The 23,366-nt window shown below is 45.0% G+C and overlaps 1 protein-coding gene across 1 annotated transcript in view; it reads left to right on the forward strand.

The window, feature by feature from the left end:
• LOC311144389 (succinyl-CoA:3-ketoacid coenzyme A transferase 1, mitochondrial-like) overlaps positions 1-23,366 on the forward strand; it is a 106,555-nt gene that overhangs the window by 59,511 nt on the left and 23,678 nt on the right. The window lies entirely within an intron of this gene.

A 23,366-nucleotide genomic window follows, 5' to 3' on the forward strand; every position in this document is an offset into this window, starting at 1 on the left:
GGAGTGTTTGCTCAGTAGGTTACAGTTATTACCTGAGGCTGCAGCAGGTCAACAGGGCTGTAGCCACTTCCAGCCCCTCAGCCAACAGGGTCAAGCAGCAGAGCGCAGGCAGGCAGAGGCTAGAGAGGCATGATGGAGGTTAGCCACTAGACTCACTGCTCCTGATGCAGGGAAGCCTAGCAACACCACCCACAGAGCTACTGGAAGCTGGAGAGGCTGACGGCAGGAACACGCTCAACGCAAAATACGTCTAGTGAGGCACATTGGGCATTGTTGCTTTTGTTTATGTTCACCAACTGTTGAGTATGTTCTGGTCTTAATAATAAGAGAGGTAGAGGGGACAGACAGACAGGCAGAAAGACAGGCAGACAGAAGGCTGGGAACTATAAGACCTTGGCGAAATACCAGATTTGGGTGTAGAATAGTCAAATGACACAGATTATTTTTATTTAACCTTTATTTAACTAGGCAAGTCAGTTAAGAACAAATTCTTATTTACAATGACGGCCTACACCGGCCAAACCCGGACGACGCTGGGCCAATTGTGCGCCACCCTATGGGACTCCCAATCATGGCCGGTTGTGATACAGCCTCGAATCGAACCAGGGGGTCTGTAGTGACGCCTCAAGCACTAAGATGCAGTGCCTTAGACCGCTGCGCCACTCGGGAGCCCCATTGAGCGCTTTAGTCCTGGTCCTGGACTAAAGCACTCAATGCAAAATCCCTATTGAACATGCTTTTTAGTCCAGGACCAGGCTTTAAGGGATACTTCGGGATTTTGACAATGAGGCCCTTTATCTGTTTAGCGCAATGACTGGAAGTCTATGGAATGCTAGCAGAGCCTATATACTTCTAGTCATTATGTTAACGCTAGTTAGCAATTGCGCTAGTTAGCAACTTCCTTCAAACTGCACACAGAGAGATAGAAATGGTATCCATGAGTTCATCTGACTCTGGGGAAGTCGATAAAGGGCCTCATTGCTAAAATCCCGAAGTATCCCGTTAATCTGTGTCTGGGAAACTTGACCTAAGTGTATTAGACCGTTATTAATCAGCTCTCCATTAGCCCTGTTTGTCTTTGGTAATTGATAATTAGCTGGTAGCCTACTTGATTAACTGTGTTATTTGTCTTAATGGTGAGGACACAAAAGGCACTGGATGAGCTCGCTCTGTAAGGACTCTGTATGTCTGACAGTAACACAACAGAGACATCTCGTTTCAATCTTATGTGGAACCCTGAGAGGATTGAGGGGAGAATTATATTTCCCCCATGCAATTATTACAATTATTCAATAACTAAAGATGGGTGCAAAGCATGAAGTTGAAAACGTTGGAGTCGCTGATGCGGCACATTGCTGCCATAATGTTGATTATGGATGCTTTTAATAAGCGAAATGCAGATTAACATTTTACTGTCCAGGGCTTTCGAAAGCTCTTACAAGTGATTACTGTCAATCTCCTGCTCAGCCAGAGGCAGGCGGAGCAACAACCCATTTAGAGATACAACAGATCATCACATTCTGGACGTTAGATATTGTTTTTCAGTTTGTAGCTAGACATGTTTTTGTGCAACTCATGTGTTCCTAACATGATTAATAGATTGGGATTGGGAGATGCTTGAATATTGTATTATGAATTTTCCTATCTCAAATCAAATCACATTTTATTGGTCACATACGCGTGTTTAGCAGATGTTATTGCGGGTGTAGCGAAATGCTTGTGCTTCTAGCTCCGACAGTGCAGTAATATCTAACAAGTAATATCTAACAATTTCACAACATATACCCAATACACACAAATCTAAGTAAGGAATGAAATAAGAATACACACACTACCGTTCAAAAGTTTGGGGTCACCTAGAAATGTCAATAAAACTGGCCTTCTTGAGACTAGTTGAGTATCTGGAGCATCAGCAATTGTGGGTTCACAAAACACCAGTCTCAACGTCAACAGTGAAGAGGCAAAGAAAAAGCCATATCTCAGACTGGCCAATAAAAAGAAAAGATTAAGATGGGCTGTCTGAGATATGGCTTTTTCTTTGCAACTCTGCCTAGAAGGTCAGCATCCCGGAGTCGCCTCTTCACTGTTGATGTTGAGAATGGTGTTTTGCGGGTACTATTTAATGAAGCTGCCAATTGAGGACCTGTGAGGCGTCTGTTTCTCTAACTAGACACTCTAATGTATTTGTCCTCTTGCTCAGTTGTGCACCGGGGCCTCCCACTCCTCTTTCTATTCTGTTTAGAGCCAGTTTGCGCTGTTCTGTGAAGGGAGTAGTACACAGCGTTGTACGAGATCTTCAGTTTCTTGGCAATTTCTCGCATGGAATAGCCTTCATTTCTCAGAACAAGAATAGAGTGATGAGTTTCAGAAGAAAGTTCTTTGTTTCTGGCCATTTTGATTCTGTAATCGAACCCCCAATTGCTGATGCTCCAGATACTGAACTAGTCTCAAGAAGGCCAGATTTATTGCTTCTTTAATCAGCACAACAGTTTTCAGCTGTGCTAATATAATTGCAAAAGGGTTTTCTAATGATCAATTAGCCTTTTAAAATGATAAACTTGGATTAGTAAACACAACGTGCCATTGGAACACAGGACTGATGGTTGCTGATAATGGGCCTCTGTACGCCTACGTAGATATTCCATAAAAAAAATCAGCCATTTCCAGCTACAATAGCCATTTACAACATTAACAATGTCTACACATTTCTGATCAATTTGATGTTATTTTAATGGACAAAAAAATTGCTTTTCTTTCGAAAACAAGGACATTTCTAAGTGACCCCAAACCTTTGAACGGTAGTGTATATGGATGAGCGATGTCAGAGCGGCATTGACTAAGATACAGTAGAATAGTATAGAATACAGTATATACATATGAGATGAGTAATGCAAGATATGTAAATATTATTAAAGTGACTAAGATAGTATAGAATACAGTATATACATATGAGATGAGAAATGCAAGATATATAAACATTATTAAAGTGGCTAAGATACCATAGAATAGTATAGAATACAGTATGTGAGGGAAAAAAGTATTTGATCCCCTGCTGATTTTGTACGTTTGCCCACTGACAAAGAAATGATCAGTCTATAATTTTAATGGTAGGTTTATTTGAACAGTGAGAGACAGAATAACAACAAAAAAATCCAGAAAAACGCATGTCAAAAATGTTATAAAATGATTTGCATTTTAATGAGGGAAATAAGTAGTTGACCCCCCCTCAATCAGAAATATTTCTGGCTCCCAGGTGTCTTTTATACAGGTAACGATGTCACGGTTCAGACAGACGACCAGAGGACCACAATTGCGTCACACCAGAAAGTTTATTAAACTTAAGGGAAAAGGGAAGTAGGGAGTGAATGAAGGCTCCAGGGGTAACAGGGATCCCGTCCAATGTGCTGGGTCTGTGCCCCCCCCAGTGGCAGCGATGCGTCCTATGAAGCCGGTGGTGGGTGGTCCAGAAGTCCTGGGGGGGGGGAGACACAGACACAACAGGGCGGAATGAAACAAGGCAGCAGTACAGTTCAAGGGAAATCCAAAATACGTAGTAGCAAGGCAGAAGGCTGGTCAGAGTTACCGGGATTGAAGAGTAGTCAGGAGTCGTAATGGCAGAAGCAGGTCTGGATCTCCTGGGGCAGACGAGTATCCAAAAATCAGGCAGGTCCGGGGTCACAAAACCAGGGTGAGCCAGAAGCGCGAGCAAACAGGTTCCGGGTGTGAGCTTTGCAGACGATCTGACACCGGAGAGCTGAAAGACAGGGCCTTAAATACTGGGAGAGGTAGTGGGTAATGCAGCGCAGCTGGCAGAGTAATTAGAGCAGAGCAGAGCAGGGACAGGTGGAGCTAGTTAGGCTGAGTAGAGAGAGTGGTGAGCAGAGTGGAAGAAAATTAAGGTGGTAACCCGGTGGAGTGAGAGGCTCATGACAGAACCCCCCCCCCAAGGGACGGCCCCAGAAGTCCCAAGAGCAACACCACGCCGGGCGGGAGGAGGGGAGCCGGAGGAGGGCTAGAACTCCTCCGAACGGTCCGAGTGAACGTCCTCATCCTCGGAGGAAGCCGGAGGGCCGTGGTCGGGAGATGGGACAGGTCCCGAGACAGGATCAGGCACAGGACAGGAAGCCGAGCGGGCAGGACGGTTAGGGACCCCTCTGGGGCGGCCCCTACGGATTGCAGGTTGATCAGGATGCCGTTGGTGGAAAGCGGTGATGAGAGTCCTATCCACAATCCGACTAGCTGGCACCCAGGTCCTTTCCTCAGGTCCATAGCCCTCCCAGTCAATGAGGTACTGGAGACCCCTACCCCTCCGTCTGGACCGAAGCAGGCGGCGGACGGTGTAAACCAGACCACCATCGACGAGCCGTGGAGGAGGAGGACAAGGCGCAGCAGGGACCAGCGGACTCTCATGGATGGGCTTAATCTTAGACACATGGAAAGTGGGGTGCACCCTCAGGGAATTAGGCAGTTGGAGCCGGACAGCAGTTGGGCTAATCACTCTTATGATAGGGAATGGGCCAATGAACCGAGGTGCCAGCTTCTGCGACTCCACCCTGAGTGGCAGGTTCTTCGATGACAACCACACCCTTTGACCAACATGGTAGGTGGGAGCAGGAATTCTCCGACGGTTGGCCCCGGTAGTGTAGCTGGCAACGGATCTGAGGAGTGTGGCTCGGGCTTGTGACCAGGTGCGGCGACATCGACGGGCAAAAGCAAGTGCAGATGGGCAAGTAACCTCCTCTTCCTGGCTGGCAAATAGAGGAGGCTGGTATCCATAAACACATTGGAAAGGGGACATACCGATGGCAGAGCAGGTCAGAGAATTGTGTGCGTACTCCACCCATGTCAATTGCTGCGACCAGGAGTGGGGGTTGCGTGAAGTCATGCATCGCAGTGCCTTCTCGAGCTCCTGATTAGCCCGCTCTGACTGCCCATTGGATTGGGGATGGAATCCGGAAGTCAGACTGACTGTGGCTCCCAGCAGGTGACAGAACTCCTTCCAAAAAGCGGAGGAGAATTGTGGACCACGGTCAGAAACTACATCCTTTGGCAGTCCGTGGATCCGGAAGACGTGTTCCAGGACCACCTGGGCGGTCTCCTTGGCGGTTGGGAGCTTGGGGAGGGGAATGAAGTGTGCCATCTTGCTGAAACGGTCAACTATGGTGAGAATGACGGTCATGCCACTTGAAGGGGGCAGCCCCGTGACAAAGTCAAGGGCGATGTGAGACCAGGGACGTCTGGGCACAGGCAGGGGCTGCAGCAATCCGGCTGGGGGCTGGCAGGACGACTTGTGTTGGTTGCAGATGGGGCAGGCTTGGACGAATTCCCGTACATCCTTCCTCAGAGAGGGCCACCAGAACCTCTGGGCGAGCAGGTTGTAAGTGCGGGTGGAGCCAGGGTGACAAGCTAGGCGGGAGTCATGTCCCCACTGAACGACCTGGGACCTCAGGTCTTCGGGGACAAAAAGGCGGTCAGCTGGGCAAGTGCTGGGACCTGGCTGGTTACGGAGAGCCTCCAGCACCTGTTCCTCAACAGCCCAGGTCAGAGCTGCAACGATGCAGGGACTTGGCAGAATCGACACAGGGTCCTTGGAGGGGGTGTCATCCTTCTGGAATTGACGGGAGAGGGCGTCTGGCTTGGTGTTGCGTGATCCAGGCCGGTATGACAGAGTGAAATTAAACCTGGTGAAGAACAGGGCCCAGCGGGACTGCCTGGAGTTCAACCGTTTGGCCGTGCGGATGTACTCCAAGTTCTTATGATCGGTCCAAACGAGAAATGGAATGGTGGACCCCTCCAGCCAGTGACGCCACTCCTCCAAAGCAAGCTTCACAGCCAGCAGCTCACGGTTCCCTATGTCGTAATTGCACTCAGAGGGGGACAACCGACGTGAGAAAAAGGCACAGGGATGGAGCTTCCTATCCTCCGCAGCCCACTGAGAAATCACAGCACCAACTCCCACATCCGAGGCGTCCACCTCCACAATGAATTGCCGGTCCACATCAGGCATCTGGAGGATGGGAGCGGAGGTGAACCTCACCTTGAGGGTACTGAAGGCTTTGTCGGCTGCTGGGGTCCAGGTGAAGGGTTGCTTGGTGCTGGTTAGAGCAGTGAGAGGGGCAGCAACGGTACTGTAGTTCCGGATAAACTTTCTATAGAAGTTAGCAAACCCCAGAAACTGTTGCAGCTTCTTTCTGTTCTCCGGAACTGGCCATGAAGTGACTGCTGATACTTTGGCAGGATCCATTTGGATACTTCCCTCTGCCACTATGTACCCCAGGAAGGCCACTGTCTTGACGTGAAACTCACATTTCTCTGCCTTGGCGTAGAGGGAATTCTCCAGAAGACGATGAAGGACTTGCTGGACATGGCGGGTGTGTTCAGACAGGTTTCTGGAGTAGATTAAGATGTCATCCAGGTAAACGAAGACAAACTTGTTTAACATGTCCCGCAGTACATCATTCACTAGAGCCTGGAACACAGCAGGAGCATTGGTGAGGCCAAAAGGCATAACCAGATACTCGTAGTGGCCTGTTGGTGTATTGAATGCGGTTTTCCATTCATCTCCCTCCCGGATCCGCACTAGGTGGTAAGCGTTTCTGAGATCCAACTTGGTAAAAACAGTGGCTCCCTGGAGCAACTCAAAAGCAGAGGTGAGCAGAGGCAGAGGGTAACGGTTTTTCACTGTGATGTCGTTGAGTCCCCTGTAGTCGATGCAGGGGCGAAGAGATCCGTCCTTCTTCCCCACAAAGAAGAAGCCAGCACCAGCAGGAGATGAAGATGAACGGATTAATCCTGCGGACAGAGAGCCATTGATGTAGTCCTCCATGGACTTTCTTTCAGGAGCAGACAACGAATAAAGACGACCCTTTGGAGGGGCTGTTCCAGGGAGGAGGTCGATGCCACAGTCGTACGGTCGGTGAGGGGGCAGAGATGTGGCTCTTGCTTTGTTAAACACCTCTCTGAGACCATGGTAGCATTCTGGGACATTGGAGAGGTCAGGAGCGGAGTTAGTAGGTACTGGCCGAGGGGGTAGTGCGGCAGCAAGCAGGCAGGTTCGGTGGCAGTCCTCTCCCCACTCCCTGATCACCCCGGTCACCCAGTCGAGCTGAGGGTTGTGCCGGCGGAGCCATGGGTAACCCAGGATGAGGGGTTGGCCTGGAGAGGGGAGCAGGTGAAACTGGATAGTTTCTTGATGGTTTCCGGACAGACCCATCGAGACCGGGGCCGTGACATGAGTGACCGATCCGAGTAAGTGTCCGTCCAGTGCCCGGGCAGGAATAGGAGGTGTCAAACGGAGGTTCTCCAGTCCCAGTTGGCGTGCCAGCTTGATGTCCATTATGTTGGCTTCGGCGCCAGAATCCACCAGAGCAGCCAGGGTGTGAGTTGAGTCAGAGAGGCGGAGGTGAACTTGCAGCAGGGGTTTGCGGTCGGAGGACTGGATGGTCATTGAACTCAACCGGACTCCCCCTATGCCCGGTGAGCTTCGGCCCTTTAAAGGGCAGGTTACCACACGATGTCCATCACCTCCACAATAGAGGCAGAGGTTTGAGGTGAAGCGTCGCTGGCGCTCTGCAGGAGTGAGAGAGGCTCGCCCAATCTCCATAGGCTCAGACTGATCAAGCTGACCTGGGTGAGTGGCAGTAGATGACAGGAGCCCAGTCGGATCTCTCCGAATGCCGGTAGTAGGTGGACCTTGGCGCCCCCTCTCACGACGACGGGTCTGTATCCTTCTGTCGATCCTGACAGTCAGTGCGATGGCTTCATCAAGAGTGGAAGGCAGTTCATGGGAGACCAACTCGTCCTTGATATAGTCAGCCAAACTATGGAAGAACGCGTCCACCAACGATGGTGTGTTCCAAGAACTTCGTCTAGCCAGGGTTCGGAAGTCGATGGAATGGTCTGCGACTGTACGTCTGCCTTGTCGAATACTGAACAGTTCACGAGACGCCTCTGCGGTTGGTGAATCCAGGTCAAACACCTTCAGCATCTCCTCAGCAAACAGGTCGAAGGTTGCACATGCGGGGGTTTGACGTTCGAACTCTGCTGTTCCCCAGAGTCGAGCTCGGCCCGTCAGGTGAGTGATGGCATACCCAACTTTAGCCCCCTCCGTGGCGAAGGTCCTTGGCTGCAAGGAGAACTGAAGTCGGCAGCTAGTCAGGAATGGCCGGACCTGGGTTGAATCGCCGTTGAACCGCTCGGGGTTTCCAATCTTGGGTTCCGGAGCAGCGGCTGCAATGACCGGGGCAGGTAACTCGGGGGCAGGGCTGGTGGGCAGACTGGCTGGGGTCAGGTTGGTGAGGAGTTGAATGATCATGGCGAGTTGTTGTTGCTGCTGCTGGAACTGCTGCTCATGCTCATCGGTTTCCATGTCGGGGAAAGTGTGCGCTGAGTCCATAATGGTCAGATCGTACTGTCACGGTTCAGACAGACGACCAGAGGACCACAATTGCGTCACACCAGAAAGTTTATTAAACTTAAGGGAAAAGGGAAGTAGGGAGTGAATGAAGGCTCCAGGGGTAACAGGGATCCCGTCCAATGTGCTGGGTCTGTGCCCCCCCCAGTGGCAGCGATGCGTCCTATGAAGCCGGTGGTGGGTGGTCCAGAAGTCCTGGGGGGGGGGAGACACAGACACAACAGGGCGGAATGAAACAAGGCAGCAGTACAGTTCAAGGGAAATCCAAAATACGTAGTAGCAAGGCAGAAGGCTGGTCAGAGTTACCGGGATTGAAGAGTAGTCAGGAGTCGTAATGGCAGAAGCAGGTCTGGATCTCCTGGGGCAGACGAGTATCCAAAAATCAGGCAGGTCCGGGGTCACAAAACCAGGGTGAGCCAGAAGCGCGAGCAAACAGGTTCCGGGTGTGAGCTTTGCAGACGATCTGACACCGGAGAGCTGAAAGACAGGGCCTTAAATACTGGGAGAGGTAGTGGGTAATGCAGCGCAGCTGGCAGAGTAATTAGAGCAGAGCAGAGCAGGGACAGGTGGAGCTAGTTAGGCTGAGTAGAGAGAGTGGTGAGCAGAGTGGAAGAAAATTAAGGTGGTAACCCGGTGGAGTGAGAGGCTCATGACAAACGAGCTGAGATTAGGAGCACACTCTTAAAGGGAGTGCTCCTAATCTCAGTTTGTTACCTGTATAAAAGACACGTGTCCACAGAAGCAATCAATCAATCAGATTCCAAACTCTCCACCATGGCCAAGACCAAAGAGCTCTCCAAGGATGTCAGGGACAAGATTGTAGACCTACACAAGGCTGCAATGGGCTACAAGACCATCACCAAGCAGCTTGGTGAGAAGGTGACAACAGTTGGTGCGATTATTCGCAAATGGAAGAAACACAAAATAACTGTCAATCTCCCTCGGCCTGGGGCTCCATGCAAGATCTCATGAGAACGGTGAGGAATCAGCCCAGAACTACACGGGAGGATCTTGTCAATGATCTCAAGGCAGTTTGGACCATAGTCACCAAGAAAACAATTGGTAACACACTACGTTGTGAAGGACTGAAATCCTGCAGCGCCCGCAAGGTCCCCCTGCTCAAGAAAGCACATATACAGTGGGGAGAACAAGTATTTGATACACTGCCGATTTTGCAGGTTTTCCTACTTACAAAGCATGTAGAGGTCTGTAATTTTTATCATAGGTACACTTCAACTGTGAGAGATGGAATCTAAAACAAAAATCCAGAAAATCACATTGCATGATTTTTAAGTAATTAATTTGCATTGTATTGCATGACATAAGTATTTGATACATCAGAAAAGCAGAACTTCATATTTGGTACAGAAACCATTCTTTGCAATTACAGAGATCATACGTTTCCTGTAGGTCTTGACCAGGTTTGCACACACTGCAGCAGGGATTTTGGCCCACTCCTCCATACAGACCTTCACCAGATCCTTCAGGTTTCGGGGCTGTCGCTGGGCAATACGGACTTTCAGCTCCCTCCAAAGATTTTCTATTGGGTTCAGGTCTGGAGACTGGCTAGGCCACTCCAGGACCTTGAGATGCTTCTTACGGAGCCACTCCTTAGTTGCCCTGGCTGTGTGTTTCGGGTCGTTGTCATGCTGGAAGACCCAGCCACGACCCATCTTCAATGCTCTTACTGAGGGAAGGAGGTTGTTGGCCAAGATCTCGTGATACATGGCCCCATCCATCATCCCCTCAATATGGTGCAGTCGTCCTGTCCCCTTTGCAGAAAAGCATCCCCAAAGAATGATGTTTCCACCTCCATGCTTCACGGTTGGGATGGTGTTCTTGGGGTTGTACTCATCCTTCTTCTTCCTCCAAATACGGCGAGTGGAGTTTAGACCAAAAAGCTCTATTTTTGTCTCATCAGACCACATGGCCTTCTCCCATTCCTCCTCTGGATCATCCAGATGGTCATTGGCAAACTTCAGACGGGCCTGGACATGTGCTGGCTTGAGCAGGGGGACCTTGCGTGCGCTGCAGGATTTTAATCCATGACGGCGTAGTGTGTTACTAATTGTTTTCTTTGAGACTGTGGTCCCAGCTCTCTTCAGGTCATTGACCAGGTCCTGCCGTGTAGTTCTGGGCTGATCCCTCACCTTCCTCATGATCATTGATGCCCCACGAGGTGAGATCTTGCATGGAGCCCCAGACCGAGGGTGATTGACTGTCATCTTGAACTTCTTCCATTTTCTAATAATTGCGCCAACAGTTGTTGCCTTCTCACCAGCTGCTTGCCTATTGTCCTGTAGCCCATCCCAGCCTTGTGCAGGTCTACAATTTTATCCCTGATGTCCTTACACAGCTCTCTTGTCTTGGCCATTGTGGAGAGGTTGGAGTCTGTCTGATTGAGTGTGTGGACAGGTGTCTTTTATACAGGTAACGAGTTCAAACAGGTGCAGTTAATACAGGTAATGAGTGGAGAACAGGAGGGCTACTTAAAGAAAAACTAACAGGTCTGTGAGAGCCGGGATTCTTACTGGTTGGTAGGTGATCAAATACTTATGTCATGCAATAAAATGCTAAATAATTACTTTAAAATCATACAATGTGATTTTCTGGATTTTTGTTTTAGATTCCGTCTCTCACAGTTGAAGTGTACCTATGATAAAAATTACAGACCTCTACATGCTTTGTAAGTAGGAAAACCTGCAAAATCGGCAGTGTATCAAATACTTGTTCTCCCCACTGTACATGCCCGTCTGAAGTTTGCCAATGATCATCTGAATGATTCAGAGGAGAACTGGGTGAAAGTGTTGTGGTCAGATGAGACCAAAATGGAGCTCTTTGGCATCAACTCAACTCGCCGTGTTTGGAGGAGGAGGAATGCTGCCTATGACCCCAAGAACATCATCCCCACCGTCAAACATGGAGGTGGAAGCATTATGCGTTAGGGGTGTTTTTCTGCTAAGGGGACAGGACAACTTCACCGCATCAATGGGACGATGGACGGGGCCATGTACCGTCAAATCTTGGGTGAGAACCTCCTTCCCTCAGCCAGGGCATTGAAAATGGGTCGTGGATGGGTATTCCAGCATGACAATGACCCAAAATACACGGCCAAGGCAACAAAGGAGTGGCTCAAGAAGGAGCACATTAAGGTCGTGGAGTGGCCTAGCCAGTCTCCAGACTTTAATCCCATAGAAAATCTGTGGAGGGAGCTGAAGGTTCGAGTTGCCAAACGTCAGGCTCGAAACCTTAATGACTTGGAGAAGATCTGCAAAGAGGAATGGGACAAAATCCCTCCTGAGATGTGTGCAAACCTGGTGGCCAACTACAAGAAACGTCTGACCTCTGTGATTGCCAACAAGGGTTTTGCCACCAAATACTAAGTCATGTTTTGCAGAGGGGTCAAATATTTATTTCCCTCATTAAAATGCAAATCAATTGATAACATTTTTGACATGCGTTTTTCTGGATTTTGTTGTTGTTATTCTGTCTCTCACTGTTCAAATAAACCTACCATTAAAATTATAGACTGATCATTTCTTTGTCAGTGGGCAAACGTACAAAATCAGCAGGGGATCAAATACTTTTTTCCCTCACTGTACATATGAGATGAGTAATGCAAGATATGGAAACATTATTAAAGTGGCTAAGATACCATAGAATAGTATAGAAAACAGTATATACATATGAGATGAGTAATGCAAGATATGTAAACATTATTAAAGTGCCTAAGATACCATAGAATAGTATAGAAAACAGTATATACATATGAGATGAGTAATGTAAGATATGTAAACATTATTCAAGTGACTAGTGATTTCTAGTCTGTGTCTGAGCTGAAGAAGAAGAAAAAAACAATAATAGTACTTTCAGAAAGTATTCACACCCCTTTTTCCATATTTTGTTGTTACAGCCTGAATTTAAAATGTATTGCTTTGAGATTTTATGTCACTGATCTACACAGAATACCCCATAATGTCAAAGTGGAATTATGTTTTAATTATTTTAATTTGTTTTATATAAAAATGAACAAGTGAAATGTTCTTAGTCGATATGTATTCAACCCCTTTCTTATGGCAAGTGTAAATAACTTAAGGAGTAAAAATGTGCTTAACAAATCGCATAATAAGTTGCATAGACTCATTCCATGTTCAATAATAGTGTTTAACATGATTTTTGAATGACTACCTCATCTCTGTACCCTATACATACAGTGGGGAAAAAAAGTATTTAGTCAGCCACCAATTGTGCAAGTTCTCCCACTTAAAAAGATGAGAGAGGCCTGTAATTTTCATCATAGGTACACGTCAACTATGACAGACAAAATGAGGAAAAAAAATCCAGAAAATCACATTGTAGGATTTTTTATGAATTTATTGGCATATGATGGTGGAAAATAAGTATTTGGTCAATAACAAAAGTTTCTCAATACTTTGTTATATACCGTTTGTTGGCAATGACACAGGTCAAACGTTTTCTGTAAGTCTTCACAAGGTTTTCACACATCGTTGCTGGTATTTTGGCCCATTCCTCCATGCAGATCTCCTCTAGAGCAGTGATGTTTTGGGGCTGTCGCTGGGCAACAAAGACTTTCAACTCCCTCCAAAGATTTTCTATGGGGTTGAGATCTGGAGACTGGCTAGGCCACTCCAGGACCTTGAAATGCTTCTTACGAAGCCACTCCTTCGTTGCCCGGGCGGTGTGTTTGGGATCATTGTCATGCTGAAAGACCCAGCCACGTTTCATCTTCAATGCCCTTGCTGATGGAAGGAGGGTTTCACTCAAAATCTCACGATACATGGCCCCATTCATTCTTTCCTTTACACGGATCAGTCGTCCTGGTCCCTGTGCAGAAAAACAGCCCCAAAGCATGATGTTTCCAACCCCATGCTTCACAGTAGGTATGGTGTTCTTTGGATGCAACTCAGCATTCTTTGTCCTCCAAACATGACGAGTTGAGTTTTTACCAAAAAGTTCTATTTTGGTTTCATCTGACCATATGACATTCTCCCAATCCTCTTCTGGATCATCCAAATGCACTTCAGACGGGCCTGGACATGTACTGGCTTAAGCAGGGGGACACGTCTCACATTGCAGGATTTGAGTCCCTGGCGGCGTAGTGTGTTACTGATGGTTGGCTTTGTTACTTTGGTCCCAGCTCTCTGCAGGTCATTCACTAGGTCCCCCCGTGTGGTTCTGGGATTTTTGCTCACCGTTCTTGTGATCATTTTGACCCCACGGGGTGAGATCTTGCGTGGAGCCCCAGATCGAGGGAGATTATCAGTGGTCTTGTATGTCTTCCATTTCCTAATAATTGCTCCCACAGTTGATTTCTTCAAACCAAGCTGCTTACCTATTGCAGATTCAGTCTTCCCAGCCTGGTGCAGGTCTACAATTTAGTTTCTGGTGTCCTTTGACAGCTCTTTGGTCTTGGCCATTGTGAAATTTGGAGTGTGACTGTTTGAGGTTGTGGACAGGTGTCTTTTATACTGATAACAAGTTCAAACAGGTGCCATTAATACAGGTAACGAGTGGAGGACAGAGGAGCCTCTTAAAGAAGAAGTTACAGGTCTGTGAGAGCCAGAAATCTTGCTTGTTTGTAGGTGACCAAATACTTTTTTTCCACCATAATTTGCAAATAAATTCATTAAAAATCATACAATGGGATTTTCTGGATTTTTTTTTCTCAATTTGCCTGTCATAGTTGACATGTACCTATGATGAAAATTACAGGCCTCTCTCATCTTTTTAAGTGGGAGAACTTGCACAATTGGTGGCTGACTAAATACTTTTTTTCCCCACTGTATCATTATCTTTAAGGTCCCTCAGTCGAGCAGTAAATTTCAAGCACAGATTCAACGACAAAGACCAGGGAGGTTATCCAATGCCTCGCAAAGAAGGCATACATTGAATATCCCTTTGAGCATGATGAAGTTATTAATTACACTTTGGATGGTGTATCAATACACCCAGTCACTACGAAGATACAGGCGTCCTTCCTAACTCAGTTGACAGAGAGGAAGGAAACTGCTCAGGGATTTCTCAATGAGGTCAATGGTGATTTAAAACCAGTTACAGAGTTAAATGGCTGTGATAGGAGAAAACTGAGGATGGATCAACAACATTGTAGTTACTCGACAATACTAACCTAAATGACAGATTTAAAAGAAGGAATGGTACAGAAATATTCCAAAACATGCATCCCGTTTGCAATAAGGCACTAAAGTATTACTGCAAAAAATGTGGCAAAGAAATCAACACAACACATCACTGAGTACCAATCTTCATATTTTCAAGAATAAAAAGAAAAAGGAATAGTGCTAAGCACAGGCACAGTCCTAGAGGAATACTTGGTTCAGTCTGCCTTCCAACAGACACTGGGTGATTAATTCACCTTTCAGAAGGACAATAACCTAAAACGCAATGCCAAATATACACTGGAGTTACTTACCAAGACGTACAATCCAGGTGTGCAAAGCTCTTAGAGTCTTGCACAGAAAGACTCACAGCTGTAATCGCTGCCAAAGGTGATTCTAACCTGTATTGACTCACGGAGTTGAATACTTATCTAATACCCTAGCTCAATGTTATCTAATACCCTAGCTCAATGTTATTTTTTTACATAACAATTATATTATATATATATTTTATTTTTTTCACTGACCGATTATTTTGTGTAGATCGTTGACAAAAAAATGACAATTAAATCCATTTTAATCCCACTTTGTAACAAGAAAATGTGGAAAAAGTCAAGGGGTGTGAGTACTTTCTGAAGGCACTGTATATGTCACCAAGTGAAAATAATGTGTACAATGTGACTATATTTCCTCCTTTTTTAAGTGGAGACGCTTCACAGCCCACCAGAATAGAATAGCTTCTAAGTGTATGTAGTTTATGATGAATCTGTAGTTCCCTTCTCTCTGTAAGTGTTCCTCTGATGGGGCCTAGTGTGATGTGTGAGGCTGGGGGAGCAGTGTGTGTCTACAGCCAGCTCTGCTCTTCTCTGCTGACTATGAGTCAGTCCCAAAGTGCTGTTTAACTCCCCGTGGCGCCTAGCCTGCTTCCTAGCCTGCTTCCTAGCCTTCTTCCTAGATTGCCTCTTAGCCTGCTTCCTAGCCTGCCTCTTAGCCTGCTCCTACCCTGCTTGCTAGCCTGCTCCTAGCCTGCTTCCTAGCCTGCTTCATGTTGTTCTGAAATTGGGGATCAGGACGCATTCCAAACCCTTTCCTCTGCGCTTACTGACTCCCTCAGATCTGAGAGGCTTGGATACGTATAGTATAAGGCAAGGTGCTTCTGATTAGTCTAGTTACAATCAGGTGTGGGCTGTTAGTACTGGGAGTACTTGCTCTGACTATGAAGATGGCAAAACACAGTCAATATTTTAAGCTCCTTGTTGATAACAGAGCTATTGTCTCGCAGTAGGAAATTCCTTTAATTGTAATTTAGCAGAGAACATTGATGTTTTATAGCTGTGTCAGACATAACTTTGAAGGGAAATGATGTTTTCCTCCATGGTTTGTGTTAATAGACTACTTTACTTTGACAGAGACATAAGCAGGTAGGCAACAGGGAACTACAGGTAGTGCACTTCTGATGCTATTCTTGTTAACAAGCGATAATGTCGACTGAGATTGAGAGCGATGAGTGCTACATTTTGATCTCTCTCACACACACACACACACACACACACACATAGGCACACACACTTGCCTATTGAAACGATGGGGGAAACACAGTAAATAGTTTGACACTCCACTCTGAAAATTACTTTACAATGGCAGTGGTTTGTATAGTATGTTTTTCTCAACATTGTCTTTTCAAAGAGTTGAGCAATAACTCTAATGAAAAGGGAGTCAAAGGACTGCTATGAGCAATCATCAGTCAATTAATGTTAAAGCAATCACTGCCGTTTTCAGTCAGTATGTGTTTGTGGTGTTACTCAGAACATTTTAAATGAGCTTATTGTCCATTCCACTTATACAAGGCTGAACAATCCAGTTGCACCCCCTTTGTTTTCATGTCTGTCTGTCCGATTGTCTTTCTGTGGTGTTTGTCATTAGTTGTCTGGGAAACCAATGCCTTCACTATTCTGTCGCTATGTTATTAAACAGAGAGGGGCATTTGTAGCGGACGAAAAAGGATTGCCGGCGTGTGAACAAGGGAGAATGAGAGCAAGAAAGAGACTTGATAAGTAGAAACCGGTGGAAGTGAAGGCAACATTTCCTTTGGCATTTGGCGGCTGGCAGGAAAAGTGAGGGCAACACAATAAACTGAACAAGGGGAAACATATTTGACGGGTTGTCATGGTAACGCCACAGGCCGAGCTACAGCCAAAGTAGCCCATTTACAACTGTTTTAATTGAACCTGATAGTCTTCCCCTGATATGTCTGAGTAAGTAGAGACAATAGCCTTGCCTTTTCTCCACTTCAACTTGACCTTATGGAGACCCTTACCCTTACAAGTTCCCTCTTCCAGTCCTGATAAATCCAATGGATTTAAACTGTTGGGAAAGCCTGCAGCCAGCTGGAGCATGTAGTTACCAAGAGCAATCCAAAATAACTGTCATAAATCTGGAAAACTGTATTGCACGCAAACAGAATATGCACTTATCTGAAGTGCATTCACGAGGAGTCCAGAGTAGGTGCATGCCTTTAGAGATAGTTTTACAGCTCTGAGCTGGCCACACAAGGCTGAACCAATGCAGCTAAGGCTGCCTCTCCCCCTTGAAGAGTATCATCATCAGTATAGTAATATATAATATGAGGGAAATGTCACCCCCCCCCCCCCCCCCCCCTTTAAGGCAATCCATCTTTACCTTGTTACAGTGATTTATTTGATAGCACTATAAGTGTATATCTGCCTCCGGCAGGGCTTAATTTCAAATGTAGAATGAGCTAGGCAGGGTCCCAAATGGCTCTTTCTGTTGGAAAAGGATGAAGATGAGTTTCACATTTAAAAGTGTAATTATAATGACTTCAAATGTAGCGTGAACATGGTTTATGATGCAGCTGTTATTTTAGATTTAGATTAGAATCTCTATAGAATTTGCCTCTATTGCTGTGTCAGACATAACTTTGCAAGAAAATAAAAGAACAAACTGGGTCAATGCTAAAGTACTGGACTTAAAGCCCTGTCAAAGCGCTGACTGTATTCAACTTTATTGGTTCTGAAGTGTGGCACTCAGAAGGCCATGTTGCAGCCCTGGCTGTGGAACTACTATGGGGGACAGACGTACGTTCCCATAGCCATAGCCAAGCACCTGTATTGCGGGTTCAACAAGCCAGGCTTCCAGCATGTTAAAGAAACCAATCAGTGCAGGGAGGAAATGAAGTACCTGATAGTTTGGTCTGAGCTGCAGGGTTAATGTAATCTAAGCCATGTTAATTAAATTACAAAATGACTCCTCCCCTTGTCCAACGTTTGGCGGTAGATGTATTTTGTTAATGCCGCACAAGGCACACAATACCATTGGCTGATTAGATAGGCGGACATGATGAAAACACCAGAGCCCTGGCATTATACTTGCATGTTGTCTAGACACCGTTTGAGTCTGTGTACCATACCCTAGCTCAATGTTAAACTACTAGAACAAAATCTAAACTGCTTGCTGTTCTAAAGTAGGGCTGAGAATTGCCAGGAACCTCACGATATTATCACGATACTTAGGTGCTGATACGATATGTATTGCGATTCTCACGATTCTATATGTATTGTGATTCGATACTGTGATTTGATTGCCATTTGATGTTCTAAACATATTGCTCACCATATGTATGCTGCAGAGAGATGAGAGAGCGCATGAGACAAGTTTTGGAAATAAAAGTGCTGAAAACATGTTTGCTCACTATTTTAAAAGAAGATGGAGAAACTATAGGATGAAAAATACCGGAGTTTTGGCGCAGGTACAGCCGACTAGCACTAGCGAACGCTACCTACAGTAGCAAAAAATATATATATATTTTTTATATTTACAAATCGATACTTGGAGTCAAATATTGATATAATATCGTCCAAAAATAATATCGCAATATGTAACTATTGATTTTTTTTACACCATCACTATTCTGAAGATAAACAATTCCAACAAATAATTCCATAAACACAAGATGTTAAATGTTAGTGGTGATATCGATCAATTTAATTTACCCCTCCAACCTCAAATAGCCTGCAGTAACCCTTATTGTTTAAGACACCGGTGTTGTATGTAGCTGCTGTTTGTTTGAAATAACTCCATTCTAGTGGAAAGGGGGAAGGACAGCTCTACTGTCCTGTTTCCAATGGCTGGTGAATAAATATCAATAGAACAACAATGGAGTGATTCATGTGAGAGGACCTGACTATAGTTACCTCGTGGTCAGGTTTACTGTTGCCTAGCAATGAAGCTCCATCAGACAACAAAATCAACCTGATTGGTGACTGTCCACATTTTGATTAAATATGTGAGATTACATTAGAATTAAGGATGAAAGCTCTCTCTCACTCTTTCTCTCTCTCGCTCTCTCTCTCTCTCTCTCTCTCGATCTATTTAAACCAAGGAAACACACACACACTAGATAAGGTTCCGTTTTTCCCTCCGGATCGAGCGGCATTGGGATCAAAGTGTTTTCAGAAAATCACATAGAAAGCTTCTAGATCTGACGGAGAGCAAATGCAGTCTATCCCTAGTGTAGACACAGGGAAAAGCAGCCTACTCTCCTCAATCAACCATTCTTATGTTGTTACGGTGCTGTTGTCTCCCGATGTTTAGATCTAAATACACATATGAACAGCTATATGTGCTACCATCAACACCAAAGCTTTCTGTTGTAGTATTTGTATTTATTATGGATCCCCATTAGCAGCTACTCTTCCTGGGGTCCAGCAAAATTTAAGCAGTTATACATTTTAAAAACCTTACAATACAGTAATAACAGATTTCACAACATATTAAGTGTGTGCCCTCAGGCCTCTACTCTACTACCACATATCTATAACACAAAATCCATGTGTACATGTGTGTATAGTGCGTATGTTATTGTGTGTTTGTATGCATGTGTCTATGTTTGTGTTGCTTCACAGTCCCTGCTGTTCCATAAGGTGTATTTCTATCTGTTTTTTAAATCTAATTTTACTGCTGGCATGAGTTACTTGATGTGGAATAGAGTTCCATGTAGTCATGGCTCTATGTAGTACTATGCACCTCCCATAGTCTGTTTTTGACTTGGGGACTGTGAAGAGACCTCTGGTGGCATGTCTTGTGGGGTATGCATGGGTGTCCGAGCTGTGTGCCAGTAGTTCAAACAGACAGCTCGGTGCATTCAACATGTCAATACCTCTCACAAATACAAGTAGTGATGAAGTCAATCTCTCTTCCACTTTGAGCCAGGAGAGAATTACATGCATATTATTAATGTTAGTTCTCTGTGTACATCCAAGGGCCAGCTGTGCTTCCCTGTTCTGAGCCAATTGCAATTTTCCTAAGTCCCTCTTTGTGGCACCTGACCACACGACTGAACAGTAGTCCAGGTGCGACAAAACTAGGGCCTGTAGGACCTGCCTTGTTGATAGTGTTGTTAAGAATGACGAGCAGCGCTTTATTATGGACAGACTTCTCCGCATCCTAGCTACTGTTGTATCAATATGTTTTGACCATGACAGTTTACAATCCAGGGTTACTCCAAGCAATTTAGTCTCCTCAACTTGCTCAATTTCCACGTTATTCATTACAAGATTTAGTTGAGGTTTAGGGTTTAGTAAATTATTTGTCCCAAATACGATGCTTTTAGTTTTTGAAATATTTAGGACTAACTTATTTCTTGCCCCCATTCTGAAACTAACTGCAGCTCTAAGTGTTGCTGTTATTTCAGTCGCTGTGGAAGCTGACCTGTATAGTGTACACTGGCTTTACTCAATGTCATTAGGAATTATTGAAAAAAGTAAGGGACCTAGACCGCTGCCCTGGGGAATTCCTGATTCTACCTGGATTTTGTTGGAGAGGCTTCCATTAAAGAACACCCTCTGTGTTCTGTTAGACAGGTAACTCTTTATCCACGATATACAGTGGGGAGAACAAGTATTTGATACACTGCCGATTTTGCAGGTTTTCCGACTTACAAAGCATGTAGAGGTCTGTAATTTTTATCATAGGTACACTTCCAGAAAATCACATTGTATGATTTTTAAGTAATTCATTTGCATTTTATTGCATGACATAAGTATTTGATACATCAGAAAAGCAGAACTTAATATTTGGTACAGAAACCTTTGTTTGCATTACAGAGATCATACGTTTCCTGTAGGTCTTGACCAGGTTTGCACACACTGCAGCAGGGATTTTGGCCCACTCCTCCATACAGACCTTTTCCAGCTAGGCAATACAGACTTTCAGCTCCCTCCAAATATTTTCTATTGGGTTCAGGTCTGGAGACTGGCTAGGCCACTCCAGGACCTTGAGATGCTTCTTATGGAGCCACTCCTTAGTTGCCCTGGCTGTGTGTTTCGGGTCGTTGTCATGCTGGAAGACCCAGCCACGACCCATCTTCAATGCTCTTACTGAGGGAAGGAGGTTGTTGGCCAAGATCTCGCGATACATGGCCCCATCCATCCTCCCCTCAATACGGTGCAGTCATCCTGTCCCCTTTGCAGAAAAGCATCCCCAAAGAATGATGTTTCCACCTCCATACTTCATGGTTGGGATGGTGTTCTTGGGGTTGTACTCATCCTTCTTCTTCCTCCAAACACGGCGAGTGGAGTTTAGACCAAAAAGCTCTATTTTTGTCTCATCAGACCACATGAACTTCTCCCATTCTTCCTCTTGATCATCCAGATGGTCATTGGCAAACTTCAGACGGGCCTGGAAATGCGCTGGCTTGAGGAGGGGGGCCTTGCGTGCGTGCACTGCAGGATTTTAATCCATGACGGCGATTTTTGTTTTAGGTTCCGTCTCTCACAGTTGAAGTGTACCTATGATAAAAATTACAGACCTCTACATGCTTTGTAAGTAGGAAAACCTGCAAAATCGGCAGTGTATCAAATACTTGTTCTCCCCACTGTAGCAGGGGGTGTAAAGGCATAACACAAGTTTTTCCAGCAACAGACTATGATCGAGAATGTCAAAAGCCACACTCTCTATCAAAACAGCCCCCACAATCTTTTTATCGTCAATATCTCTCAGCCAATCATCTGTCATTTGTGTAAGTGCTGTGCTTGTTGAATGTCCTTCCCTATAAGCATGCTGAAAGTCTGTTGTCAATTTGTTTACTGTAAAATAGCATTTTATCTGGTCAAACACAATTCTTTCCAAAAGTTTAGTAAGGTTTGGTAACAGGCTGATTGGTGGTAAGTGGGCTTTACTATTCTTAGCTAGGGGAATGACTTCTGCTTCCCTCCAGGCCTGAGGGAACACACTTTCTAGTAAGCTTAAATTGATGATATGGCAACATTGTCCGCTATTATCCTCAGTAATTTCCCATCCAAGTTGTCAGACCCCAGTGGCTTGTCATTGTTGATCGACAATAATAATACTTTTTTCACCTCTTCCACACATAATTTACGGAATTCAAAATTACAATGTTTGTCTTTCATAATTTGGTCAGATATACTTGGATGTGTAGTGTCAGCATTTGTTGCTGGCATGTCATGCCTAAATTTGCTAATCTTGCCAATGAAAAAATCATTAAAGTAGTTGGCAATATCATCGGGTTTTGTGATGAATGAGCCTTCTGATTCAATGAATGATGGAGCGGAGTTTGACTTTTTGCCCAAAATTTCATTTAAGGTGCTCCAAAGCTTTTTACTATCATTCTTTATGTCATTTATCTTTATTTCATAGTGTAGTTTCTTCTTCTTTTTATTCAGTTTAGTCACATGATTTCTCAGTTTTGACAGTCATTTTCTTAATGGGTGCGTGCTTATTATTAACTGGGATAAGCAATTTCATAAATGTGTCAAGTGCAGCGTCTGGTTGCTCGTCATTACACACCACAGACCAACAAATATTCTTCACATCAACAACATATTGTGATTCTACATCCGATGGATTTGGATACAGCTTTCAAACAAATTTCTGCATCATTAGTAAAGATATTATTTAAGATAGATTTTTCCATTGTGTTAATGATGGCGGATTGATTTCTACGTTTTTAGTATAGTTTTTTTCAAGATGAGTGATGAAAAGAGGTTCTATTTAACTAACTTTGTGTTGTTTGTTTCAACTTCCCACTGTGCATGAAAAGTTGCAGTAGAACTGTTTCATGATTAACTGTTTCAATGAGAAGGTACAGTTGAGGTCGGAAGTTTACATACACTTAGGGTGGAGTCATTAAAACTTGTTTTTCAACCACTCCACACATTTCTTGTTAACAAACTATAGTTTTGGCAAGTCGGTTAGGACATCTACTTTGTGCATGACACAAGTAATCTTTCCAACAATTTTTCACAGACAAGATTATTTCACTTATAATTCACTGTATCACAATTCCAGTGGGTCAGAAGTACAGTAAGTTGACTGTGCCTTTAAACAGCTTGGAAAATTCCAGAAAACTATGTCATGGCTTTAGAAGCTTCTGATAGGCTAATTGACATAATTTGAGTCAATTGGAGGTGTACCTGTTGAGTTATTTCAAGGCCTACCTTCAAACTCAGTGCCTCTTTGCTTGACATCATGGGACAATCAAAAGAAATCAGCCAAAACCTCAGAAAAAGAATTGTTGACCTCCACAACTCTGGTTCATCCTTGGGAGCAATTTCCAAATGCCTGAAGGTACCACGTTCATCTGTACAAACAATAGTACGCAAGTATAAACACCATGGGACCACGCAGCCGTCATACCGTTGCGGAAGGAGACGCGTTCTGTCTCCTAGAGATGAACGTACTTTGGTGCGAAAAGTGCAAATCAATCCCAGAACAACAGCAAAGGACCTTGTGAAGATGCTGGTGGAAACGGGTACAAAAGTATCTATATCCACAGTAAA

This window comes from Coregonus lavaretus (assembly GCF_964263955.1).
Source record: "Coregonus lavaretus genome assembly, chromosome: 17".
Taxonomy (NCBI): Eukaryota; Metazoa; Chordata; class Actinopteri; order Salmoniformes; family Salmonidae; genus Coregonus; species Coregonus lavaretus.